Source organism: Melospiza georgiana, chromosome 13 (assembly GCF_028018845.1).
Source record: "Melospiza georgiana isolate bMelGeo1 chromosome 13, bMelGeo1.pri, whole genome shotgun sequence".
Taxonomy (NCBI): Eukaryota; Metazoa; Chordata; class Aves; order Passeriformes; family Passerellidae; genus Melospiza; species Melospiza georgiana.
This window is the reverse complement of record NC_080442.1, coordinates 514,464-527,288: the sequence shown is the minus strand read 5'-3', so window position 1 is coordinate 527,288 and position 12,825 is coordinate 514,464. Positions and strand designations below refer to the sequence as shown.

At 37.6% G+C, this 12,825-nt stretch overlaps 1 protein-coding gene across 2 annotated transcripts in view; it reads left to right on the top strand.

Annotated features, from left to right (window-relative positions):
* OTUD7A (OTU deubiquitinase 7A) overlaps positions 1–12,825 on the top strand; it is a 108,217-nt gene that overhangs the window by 42,557 nt on the left and 52,835 nt on the right. For both annotated transcript variants that reach the window (XM_058033085.1, XM_058033084.1), the window contains exon 5: positions 12,477–12,609. The gene's annotated coding sequence lies outside the window, so the exon portion shown is untranslated. The remainder of the gene's footprint in view (positions 1–12,476; positions 12,610–12,825) is intronic.

Here is a 12,825-nt window from a genome sequence, read left to right as displayed (position 1 = left end):
CCTGAATAAGACAAGTCAGACTGTAATGTTGCCTCATTTTGTGCCTAATTTATCTGAAAAAAAAATTCTGAACTTGGTTCTCAGAAGTCATAACATTGCATGGCTTATGTGGTTTACCTTCTCCAACCTTGATTTCAGGTAATACTGGTTAGCCCTCTATATACCATTAAGTCTTATGTATCTCATCTAAACCAGATTTATTCAATGTATTTTGTTTGTGCATCTGAATTGTCTAATTCTACTGTATACTTCTGTTAGATTTTGAATTTTAAGGTCCAGAAGAGGGAAAAATTAGAGCAGACCAAGGAACCTGCAGACTTGAAGAGGAGGAAATTCAATTATCTATTATTCCACCTTGCATAAGGTTTTTTTAACAGTCTAAGTCTCTTTTAAGCTACTGATTGTTTTTGTAAAAATAGATTCTTCTTGGATATTTCTTTTACCAACTTCACAGAACTTACTTCTCTAAACCCGTGATGCCCTGGTTTAGATGGCTAAGTCTTCAAGTCACAGGTGCTGTTTGTTGCTGTCTTCAGCTGTGGGAGCCCTTCAGGTCCTACTGAGCTCAGTGTCTACTAGAGCAAGGTGGTGGTCTGGCTTGTAAATAAGCCCAAGTATCTCTCACCCTTCCTCTCTGAGCCTCCTGGGTGCTTCTCCTTTGCAAAGGAATTTCCAGGTTCTACTTTGATTTACACATCTGCATCAGGCAGCTGCTTTTTCCAGCAGGGCTGGGGACAGCATCACCCAAAGCACAACCAACTCCTGCCTACGAGTTGTCAGCAAACTGCCTTCTTTGGGATATGGGCCATGTCCCAGAACTCTCCTGTAGTGAGGAGGTGGTTATCACTTTTAATTTTCTGATGCAGTCACTATAACTTGTAGTCAGAGTGATAAGACACAAATGTTATTCCATTTTATTTAAGTTCCATCTTGGTGGGTGCTGTGGTAGTATTTTTACAGAAGCTGGCTTATTATAGAGCAGTGGCATTTGGTTTTGCAAGTAACTGGGACACATTACCTGTCACTACAGGCAGCTTACTCTTGAATTCATCATTTGGCAGTTACTGTTCATTTTAGGCTGATTTAAGATGATGTACCATTTGATTATAGTCTGAATTTCAATACTGAATTTGTCCTAGGAATCTTCATTAAGATACAATTAATAAAGATTAACTGCTGCATTAGGATACTTGGGCAGCTCTGCCTAACGTGGGTAGAAGTAGAACTGTGTTGTAATTACAGACAATGCTCTGTCATTTTGAGATTTAATTTCTAGTTGGATTGGTTATTTTAATAACTGTCTATAATCAGATGTTATATTATATAATAGCAACAATATTGTTATGGCATGAGGTACATACTGTGACTGAGTGCAAACATGGAGATGTAGAAAACATAAACATTCCAGTTAGTGCTCTTCTACATGCCTGTACAGCTTTCATTGCTTATTTTGTCTGTGTGAACTAAATTAAATTACTCAGTTCTCATGATATCAAAATACTTTTGTTATATTTTAGAAGTAGAGTAAAATACTTCTAAGTCCTATTCCACAGTGAGAAGTTAGATTCATTCTCTTTTGCCCAAACTGTTTAAATCCTGTTTTTTACCACTGAATCCATGTCTCTAAAGCACAAACTTCACAAAGCCTTTCAGGCCAGTTGTATTTCTTCTCTTAGCCAGTACTGTCCAAGGTAGTTTCTCTTGGAATTTCAGGAAGTTTTTGTTTGTCTTGAAGATCTCTTTTTCACAGTAAACCTGTTTTTCCAAGGCAGGTAGTTCTAGACCTGGCTGAAAAGAATTAAATGTGTCCTTTAAAAAAATGTCCTCACTGGACAATCTAACCATTTAATTCAAAAATATGGACTGGTTCAGTTCAGAGCAAGATCCTGTCATTCTATAGAAATATATCTCAATCTAAGAATCATAATCCATGAAAATTACCAATATAGAGAGTAGAAAGATACAGTTTAAGTATTTGGTACTTTGATAGTGTTTATACATTCTTTTTATAGTTATTTGGCATGAAGTCCATGGGAATTTCTATTTCATTGGTTTTGCTGTTAATAATATGATGTGCATATTAGCAGGGTGTCTGCAGACAAAAATAGGGACAGTGGCTGCATGATGAAAGCATGATCTTTGTCTCTCTTGAGGTATTACTAATTTTGAGAAGGTGATTAGAAACTCTTTAATTTCTAATGTGTTAAACCTTTATAATCAGAATGGTTCAAAATAAATATGCCCATTTATTCTAGATGCTGCATGTGTTCTGTAGTAGAGTTTAAGCATTGCGCAACTAAATTATGGTCCAGCCTAAGTTCAGAGTCATTCAATCAGTAGATTCGTGTGTTTTTGAATTACCTCTCCTGCAAAGCCAGAAAGGATTTCAGTAAATTAGACAAAAGCTATCCATACCTGATCTCTCAGTGTTTTTTTCATGTATATAAGGGCAGAGAACACATGGCCGGGGCAGCTGGCGCTGTTTGTAATGCTAAAAGAAGGAAGAGCCAGTTCATAGAGAAGACAGGGAATACCTTGTTTCCAAGTCATCTCCTCTCACATTTCTTCTGAGCTACCTCTATATTTAAAGCATGAAAAACTGACATCATTTGTTTCACAAGGATGTTTAGAATATTTGGAAACTTTACCCAGAGAGAATAAAATTTTGAGTAACTAAAATAAGTTACAGCATAAATTAGACCAGCAAGATTCTAAAAGCATCTCTTCTTGGAGCTGTCCTTCTTTACAGAGGACTAGAGGAGCCTTAGCACTCTTATAAACTGAAACGACATTTGGCAAATAGTAAATTTCAAGGCTGAAAAGGGTCAAACAAACGCTGTGGTGAAGTTCCAGATTCTTATTTCCTGGTCACATTTTGCTAAATTTGAAACTGAGTCTACATCCTTTGCAAAATTTGTACTGCATGTAATTATATTCCAAATATTGTTTCACTGGAGGTTGAGATTTGACTGTTTAATTTGTGTTATTTATTATTGCTGTGTTACAAAAATGAATTGTGCACTGCTGGTATAATATACTACCAAATGTCTTATCAAATGGGCAGGGATTAAAAGGATGTCTTATTAAAATGTCTTGGTTGAAAAGTTCTGTGAGTAATTGGATAAATTTTTATGGTGAAGTATTTTATTTTGTGAGAGAATGATCTTTCCCTTTATGCAGAAATTAAGAGAGATTTACACTCTTTTCAGCAATTGTTAAGAGATTTTACTGCATTCAAGAAATCATTTTAATATTTTTTCATTAATTCTGAAAGCATCTGCTGGATTGCTCAATACTCTGATGAGACAATTAGATACAATTTTCATTCTTGTGACAGTTAAAGCATTACTGAGAGGAGGTGCCCCCCAAGAGGAAGCCAATTGTCTCTTTTGACAAAGTTTGGCCAGTGAAGGAGAAAAATGCCTGAAATTAGCATGGTACTTCTTTTTTACACTGTTTGACAGAAGTGCATGCACGTGTCTGGGCTAACTCTGGGTTGTGCTGGTGGCTGCACAACTTTAAGGTATTAAAGGACAAAAATCCAAAGAAAATGATGCTTCTTTCTCTCTGCTGCTTGCAGAACAATTTCCTGCAAAGCTTATAGGATTTCCCAAATAAATTTTCTACACATGGAGCTGGATTATTTATTCTGTGAATTCACAGATTTTAAGTGTGCCTTGAAGCAGGCTGATCCTTGTGTGTTAACCAAAAGTAGATAAAAGGGTCCAGATAAAACTGAAGAGATTGGCACTTTCAGCAGTGAGATCTGCCTTCTATTTCTGAAAAATATTGGAGCTATTTATAAATTTGGAACATCACAGGACTGTATGTGGCTTATCATGCTTATGCTTGTTACTTAAGCTTCTGATGTAGTATTGTAATTAATTTTATTCCTAGCTTTCACAATCACAAGACTATTTTTTTCTATTTTTAAGTCCTTCTGCAAGAATACTGGATATTTTATCTTCACTGGAGCACTGTGGCACATTGCAAATGATGTATAAAGCTTTAGTTTCTCTTTATTTCTCTCCAGAGTACATGGTACACATTGTGCTGTTTGACATCATAGCCAGCTTAGTAATGCCCAGAAGAAAGTTTCCAAGGCCTAGAAGGGAGAGCAAAAGTACTATAAAAGCTAAACTCATCTTTATGCCTCTACCTACAATGAGGAGGGAGCTGAAAAAGTTTTTAGTGGGTTTTTTTTCAGGCTGTTTAAAATACAGATGCAGGAGAAGGAAAAAGACTGCAGTTCCTCCCTGCTCTTCCTTAGCATATCAGCGCTCTTTAGAGCAACACATGCTGTCCATGCTGGCCATTTTTTCTGCTCAGCCAAGGCATGGTGAGTCTATTGACCTTTCAACAATCTTTCCATGGCAAACATTCCTTCACTGCAGCTGTTCCATGTTAGCAAGCCAAAGTGACATAGTTCCAGCAGTTCAGGTATTTTCTCAGCCAGGTTTCTTCAGTAAGAAACCTGATACACTACAGCTTCAGTCCTTACCTTTTTGTCTCCACATGGAAAAAAAGGCTCTTGCTGAAACCTTTGGTCCCATAGATGTGTGTGCCTTCATTTCAGTGTTTAACAGATGGATTAGTTCATGGAAAGAATTGGGAACAATGTGAGCAAATCTGTCCCTTGGTAAATTCTTGTAGTGGTTTGTAGAATGCCTGATAGGACAGGAAGATTTCCAAGGTCAGCTTTCAGGGGTGACACTGGCTGGAGTGACATTCTATTAAGTGTCTGACTTTCCAGAGGTAGAGTATTATGGGAACATTTACTGCTTATCTATAAGTACCAATTGCATTATAATATGAATTTTCTGAATGTCTTTCTGTTTGAGAGCTTAAGTTCTATCATTTGAATTACAGAGAAGGTATAGAGCCAGATTTTCAACCTCCTACTGGAGATGGTTTGTATAACTTTGGGCCATTTGGCTGTGGCTTTACTTCAGGAGACTGACTAATTTAATCAAGCAGATGTGGATTTGTATATGTGGAGTAGCTATTCAGTCACATAAGCTGTGTAAAAATTAACAGGTCAGATTCGGGACTATTTGAAGTTGCCCAAGAAGTTCTTTGCAACTAAATTTCTTTTGGATGAAATCTATTTATGGAAGTGGTATTTTTTTTCTTCCTTTTCTTTAAAGTCTCCAATCTATAGAGATCATCATCACAGAAAATATTTTTGTTATACAGAAGAAAATGGTAGTTGCTGTGTAGTTTCTGAGTTGCATATATTACAATACACATAAGCAGATCTGTTTCTATATGAATTAACACACATATACTAGTGGCATGAGTTTAGTTCTGATCCAAGTTTAAATATTTGACTGTTAGATGGCAGTGACCTTCCTCTTTTCTGGACATACCACTTTTACTTTGAAACTAGTGCTTGAAAAAATCAAATTATTATCAACTGAGTAAAGTTCAGCTTGTACCATTTTACATTTCAAGTATCATGAACTCCCCACAGATAGTTTGCTTTTCAGTGTGTACTGACTGCAGCTCCAAGAAATGAGCTCATTCTGTCTGTCACGAAATGGAGAGCACTGCTGGGTAATTCATTGCTTCAGCAAATGGAAAAGCAAGAGGTTTTTCCCAAACATTTGTACATAAGAGAAAAGCTGACTTAAGTGAGTCAGTATTGTGTGTCTACTGGTTTTGGCTGGGCTAGAGTTAATTTTTTTCACACTGTTGGGTATGGGGCTGTGTTTTGGATTCGTGCTGAACACAGGGTTGATGATATAGAGATGTTTTCGTCATTGCTGAGTGGAGCCTTTACTGCTTTTCCTGCTGCTTCTAGGCTGGGGAGGGATCTGAGGGTGCACAGGAGGTTGTGAGGAGACACAGCCAGGACAGGTGACCCCCTCTCACCTCAGGGATGTTTCAGACCCTGTGACAGAAGGGAAGAAGAAGGAAGAGGGGACATTTGGAGTGGCAGTGTTTGTTTCCCCCAGCCACCATTTTGTGTGCTGGGGATGGCTGAACACCTGCCCTGCCATGGGAAGCACTGAATTGATTCCTTGGTTTGCTTTGCTCTCCCCGCCAAACTATCTTCATCTCAACCCAGGAGTTTTCCAGCTTTTACCTTTACCAGTTCTCATGCTGGTCCTACTGGAGGGGGAGTGGCTGAGGAGCTGCTTGGGGCTGGGCTGCTGGCTGGGGTTAAAACATCACAGCAGTGCACACTGCCTGCCTGCCTGCCTGGTTTAGTGCAAAGTGACTGACATAAAAAATAAAGCCATCATTTTTTCAAATGGCTTTCAGCAAAGCAGGGGAAATGGGAGTTTTGCTTCTTACACTGTGGTTGGTCACTCCTTAAGCCACCAATTTGAAAAGTTCACATAGTTGGGTTTTTTGCAGGTGATGGAAGAACATGGTGTCAAGCCAACTCTTTTGGTTTTTGTTCTTTTTTTCTTGATTGGGTTTTTTGTTTTGGGGGGCTGGAGGGGTTTGTTTTGTTTTTGGGGGCTTTGTTTTGCTTATTTGTTTTTGGTGGGGTTTGTTGTGGTTTTTTAAAATTCCTTTTGTGTGCTTTATAGTCTTGCCTGTCTGTTGAGCATGTGTCTTCCAAACACTACTGATCTGTTTTTGCGGGACCAACTCCCTGCATATAATTGTAATTTTCTCTCTTTTCCTCCCTCCCACACAGCTATTTCTGTTTCATATAAAACCTAAATGAACTTAAAGATCTTCATTGAAATCTTGTTCCTGTTCCACATGCACAACTTTTTATTCTGAACCAACAGTAACAGAATTCTCTCTCTCCTCCTTGAATTTCTGGCTAATAAGCAGCTCTGCTAGTCAGGCAGAGCCATTTTCTGCCATGAGTTTTTGAATAATTTCTAATAAACTGACAGTGGGTATTGTCCAAAGTGCTGAAACATTTGTTTCTAAAAATAATCAGTAACAACTCCCAATCAGCTCTGCTATGCATCTGGCTTCTGATCAGTAGCAAAGCAGGAGAGTTTGATCAATGTCTTTAAAATTAAAAAGAAAAAAAAATTAAATGTATGAAAGAGAATAGTTTTTTTGATAGCTTAAAGGACTTTTAAAAATATATCTGTCAACTTTCCATGGCTTTTAAGACAAAGTTCATGGGAAAATACAGGTATTTCTGAAATCCTTTCAGAATCCAATTTCAGATGTTTTAAAAAATATATCAATATTTTTCTCTGCAGCAGATTAAATTGAAAGATATTTATATGCTGAAGCTTGCAGTAAGCTTTACAAATATATCCTAATTCCTTAGAGTGAGGTTGTCATAACGTTTGCCAGCTAAGGCTCAAGGAGACTGCAAGTTTTTTGTATTTTCCTCTCTTTTTCCTGTCTGGGAGTTCATGATGAGCTGTTTGTTTCAGAAGAGATTGTTCTTCATTTAGTTTTACAGGTATTCTTTTCATACGTGTATTTGGTACGTAAGTTGAAAAATGCAGCCACTGGTTTTTTGGGTTTTTTTAAGCTGTTGCCTGTAGACATTAATATTCAATGTAGTGAAGGGTTTTATTCCCCCACCCCTGGCTCTATTTTGCAATCAATAGCCTTTTCCATATGTGTTTTCCTGGCATTATGAATTTCCTAGTTGGTACAGTGCTATTTAATTCCATGTCCTGCTTTTCCATAGAATGCAATAATAGATGATGATGACAGTGGCAATTAGAACTAATGGGCTACTTCTTAGAGATGCTGAATATCCGTCCTGTTGAACTTGGTCAGAAATTAGGCTATTTTAACATCAAACTTGGAATATCTGTTAGTTGCTGTTGCTTTCTTTTGTGTGTACAATTCTGGTGCGTGTTTCCTTATAACACTTCCCTTGTTTCATCAGCTTTTAGTTCTCCTTGTTTAGCCTGAGTATTTCCTTTTAATTATTATTTTTCATATTGCCTGAATTACAGGAAAAATCATAACTGTAGAGATAGTTACAGCTTATTTATGGCTGGAGAAAGCTAAGTCTGTGTAACCAAATTGATTTGACTAAATGAAAGGGATTTTTTTTTTTTTTTTACTGTTTAGGGCATTAATTTTTGATGAACAACCATTCTTAATACTAGATCATTTTACATTCATTTCACCAAATGAGTTTCCTACTTCAGGACTTTTCAATTACTTATGTAGTCTAAGTGAAACACTCAGTTGCTATTACTTATATTCTAAATCTTCAAAATGCTGTGAAATTAATCATTCTAGATGCTATGTCTTATATCTTTATTTCCTCATTTGTATCTCTATCTGTTTTAAAATCTTGGAGATTATATTAAATGATAGGGTTTTTTAGGGTAAAAGGGAATTAAGTCTTCTGTTCTTCTTAGTTTCATTATCTAAACTGAATGCAGTGACTGAGGAACATCCTGTTTCACAGAAACAAGGGTGGTAGTTTCAGGGTTGGGGGGAAATTCCCTAGTTCTGTTTTGCTGCATGGTGTGTGTGTTCTTCCCTGCTGGAGATGATTTAGCTCAGCACACACTGAGCTGATATTCCAGCTTCTGCTGAATTCCAGCACATTACACAAATGCCTGCTCATAGCTTGCTATTCTTTCTAACTTACGTGCACCTAAGGACTTACAAGGACTTGATTTTTGCACATAATCTGAATTTCAGAAGTTCAATCCTGCTGCTATTTTTTAGGGAACCTGTAAGAGAGAGAACTTTCTCACCAGTCTGTCACTGAAGCTGTGGGATTTACCGATTTAGAGGATCAGTATTTTTAAGAGGAATGTGAAAAAATCACCAGTATGTGTTTTGCCTTGATGTAAGGAACAATGTCACGTGCAGAGTAACAGACAGTCAAGCCTTGTGTTTCAAACAGCAGCTGAATTGTCTCCATAAAGGCAGGGATGTGCTCCGGACTCCATTTTTAAAGACTATACTGAACCCTTAATCGCTGACAGTGCACTTGACACACAATTAAGCATTTGAGCTTTTCTCTAATCTCTGTGTACAAGAAGATAAGGGATGCTTGGAGACTTGTATCAGTAAGACTATTTATACAGAGCTCATTTTGCTAACACTTTTGATGTCCTTTAAGCTTCTGCCTTCATATCCCTGTCAGCTCAATCCACTGCACACATTTTCTGAGTCAAACTGGCATAAGCTGGGAAGGGGAGAAATGTGTTCACATGCAAGAACACTGGTCACAGTAAGACTTTTCTAGCAGGAGGAGGAATCCTTTCCTTCATCAGTAATTTGTGACGGACTCTACATACTTAGGACATAGATAAAGCAATAAGTGTTCCTCATGCAGTGATTATGAAGAGATTTCAAGTGATGAAGGTGCAGAAAAAAAAAGAAACTGAATGTGTGCCAGCACTTCAGACTGTGTTCAAGAACTTGTCTTTGAAAAGTTAGATCGTTGAGGTGCTCCCTTACTCTGGGGAATGACAACTCTCACAGATCTGCAAGAACATGAAACATTAGCTAGTCATGAATCTTCTGTAGCTGAGCTGTAGACAGATGCTGTGTGTCAAATTTTGTATCATTCCCCGCCATAGTTTTCAACACAGACATCTGCAGGACACAGATAGACACAGTTCCATGACTAGAATAGAATTATCATTTCTCTGGTACTTGTCCTTTGTCCTTAAGAAGACCAGTACCAATAGTGGCCATCTTTATCATGGAAGCCCCTTGGTGGTCTTGTTATTATTTCTTGAATGTTATTACTTCCCTCTTATTAGAGATAAATTTCCTTCATGTGTTGCTTGAGCTAAATTAAATAATTGCAAAGAACCAATGAGCAGTGGGCAAGGCCTTGTACTGAATGGAGAAGTTGCACTGAAGAAGCCAAGTCTTGCCAGAACCGAAGCACAAAGCTGATGCTACAGAAGGGGATGATTTATGTCTGGACTTACAGCTAGTTCAGTGTTCATGTATGTAACACAAATAATGGAAGCAAGCACACACTTGAGATGTGCTCATGCTTGGGGAGATGCTGATCCACATTTAACAGAGTATGGGCAGAGATTTTCAGCACTGTGCAGCTGATCCTAAGCTGCTGAGAAAATTGTAGGAAGTATCTGAATCCTGTGTCAGAAGTGGAAGATGGAACCCCTTTTGAGTTCAGAGCAAGCAGTGCATGAGAGTCTTGGGAGAGAATTGAGGTATTTCTAGAAACTGAGTGGAGGAAGCTTCTTCAGCTCTTTGTTAGTGACTGCTTTGAAATGTCAGATAAAAAGGGAGAAATGAGATTTAATGTGGATATTCATTCTTAACAGAGAACATCTCTGATCTCTGGCCTCAGTTGACTCTGTCTCAGACTTTTACCTTCAAAACACCTGTTGGAGATGGAGTTGCTTGGTTCACAATACATATGTAGCATCTTCAGTCTGCGTTTCATTTTCTGTGCTAACTTCACACAGAAGCTGTTGCAGGGACCATGCAAAGGTAAAAAGATAAATTCAAAATCTGTGCTCAGAATGATGAAAGAATTGCAATTGAAATTCCATCCTGAACCTTTTCATATCTCATGATAATTTTATTCTGAGCTTTTATATCTACATGTAGTTTGTCGCAGACCAAGTTGGGGTCATATAGGGAGAATTCTTTGGTTTCTTGGCCCACTCTACAGGGGAATACAGCAGAGTAAGCAGTACTAAGGGTTCATCTTAAACTGCTGAAGCTCCAGTGCACGTGTGAGAAAGGCTGAAAAGGGTTTTGAGTATGTATGCTATGCCCTTGTGTCCTGATCATTACAGTATCCAGGGTAATATTTTAGATAACTTACAACTGCAAGCTAAATGAAATAATTTTTATTTTATTTTAAATGGTAAATTGTGATATAATAAAAAAAATAAATTACTGCAAGCACATAAGTTGAGTCCTCTTTGAACGGAAGTAGTCTGAGCGCTGGAAAGTGTTTATTACCCTGTGCAGCAGATGTTTTGAACGAAGCTATAAAAATGTTTTGATCATTGTTTGTTAATATGTGTTGAAAAAAAGGAATTGTCTTTGCTTGTTTATTTCCAGGGCAATGATAAAAATTATAAACCCCTTAGCAGAAGCATCATCATTCAGTTTTGAGGGCTGGATATCAGAGTTTTGAGTTATTTCCTGAAGCTAAGGGGAGTTTCTTAGTGTGGATATTTCAGTTTTTGAATATTGTATAGCTGGAAATGTGGAGGCATATTCACACTTGATGATTATTTCTATCCCCTGCAGTCCAAGTACCCTTGAAAGTGTTAAGAGTTATTTAAAGTTGCTCCTATAAGTTGAGGGTTTTACAGTTATTTTTAAGTTCCCTGAGGGTGACAAAGAGTGGGTCACAGGCGAATGTGGTTTGACTGCATTTCCTTTGCAATGTATGGAATTAAGCTTTTTATGATGTTACAAACTTTGAAATAATGTGCTTCAGTGTGAGGGTATCTATGGTGTGCTGCATCCATAAGTGATTTCCAAAAAAGAATTGAAGATAATACTTTGGTCATATTTATGGTTCTTGCATGAAAATATGCCATAGTGAAGGAAAAAAAAAAAAAAGGTAGGACTCTTATTAACTCCTGTATGTTAGTTCACATGCACCTGAGTTAAGAGCTGGGTAAGTTAATACTTGCTAATTGAGGTACTTAACTCATGTTATGGCTGAGCTGTCACACAGACATTTGGGAGTTTTTGCATAGGAACTGTTATCTACTGAGTTTTGGTTACTTGTGTATATATTTTAGGAAATAGCAAGAAATAATGTTATGTTCTGTTTTCTCAAAAACTCAAAGCTCATAACATTGTGGACCTAGTTATAGTTTTGCCTGTTTTAAAAGCATTATCAGAAGGAATGTTTTCCATCATAAAAAGATTTGAGCTGTTAAATCCTGATTTTAGTGGGGTTGAGCCCAGTTACAACTCCATGAGTTTTGTGAATGGATTAAAAAAACAGAAACAATAAAACTGATTGTAAATGCCTTTTAGAATAATAAGGTGAAGCTTATAGTAATTGGATTCTTCATTTGCAAGCCAAAGGATTTATTCTTGGGAGATGGGAGTAGATTATATGGAAAGGGAACTGCTGTATCTTTTAAAAATAAATAGATCCTATGAAATGGTATTCCTTCTTTCTTCATGTGCTTGTCTCTATATTTTCATCAAAAAGAGTGGCTATCCTGCTTGAGTCTTCTGGATATCTCTTCATTAGTTCATTGCTTCAGATTTTGGAAGCTTAAGAGAAGAAAACTTTCAAAGCTGTATTTGATGAGTCTTAGGACAAAGAAGTCTTAAAAGAAATTCAAAGTGCAAGTTGCCATTTTCATGTAGGAGAGCCGTAAGGGTATTTTTGTACATTCATAATTCTTTTTTTATTAATTGTCTGGGTTGTGCCCAAGAATTTTGCATTCTTAATGCAAATTACTGTATGTGGTAATTTATCTGTATTAAGAGAAATATCCATTAGGCTTCTAAGGTCAAAGGTAAAGACTATTTTGGCAGTTATTATTATTCAAATAGCAGAAGTGTAATGATTAATATACTACTGTTCTTTTTTCTTCCAGATTTCTCAGGGGACAAAATTTTGCTTATTCATACCTTTTACTGTGGCAAAAATGGATTCTTTTCCTCACCAAAACCCAGCAGCATAACACCCATCCAACACCTGCCTCAAGGAAATCTTATTTAAAGTCCATTGTAAGTCAAATTAACCGCTTGCTTAATGGTAGCTTTAATCAGCTGTGTGTGTCTATTTACAGCTCGGGACCCAGGAGCGCTAATTTGGGCAGGGCAGCTTTGCTGCAGCCGCTCGTGGTTCTTGAGCGGCACCAGAGCAGAGAGGGAGCGCCGGCAGGGCTTGGGCTGAGCCCGCGGCTCCGGTGTGACCCGGCTGTCCCCTCAGGGCAGGGCTTG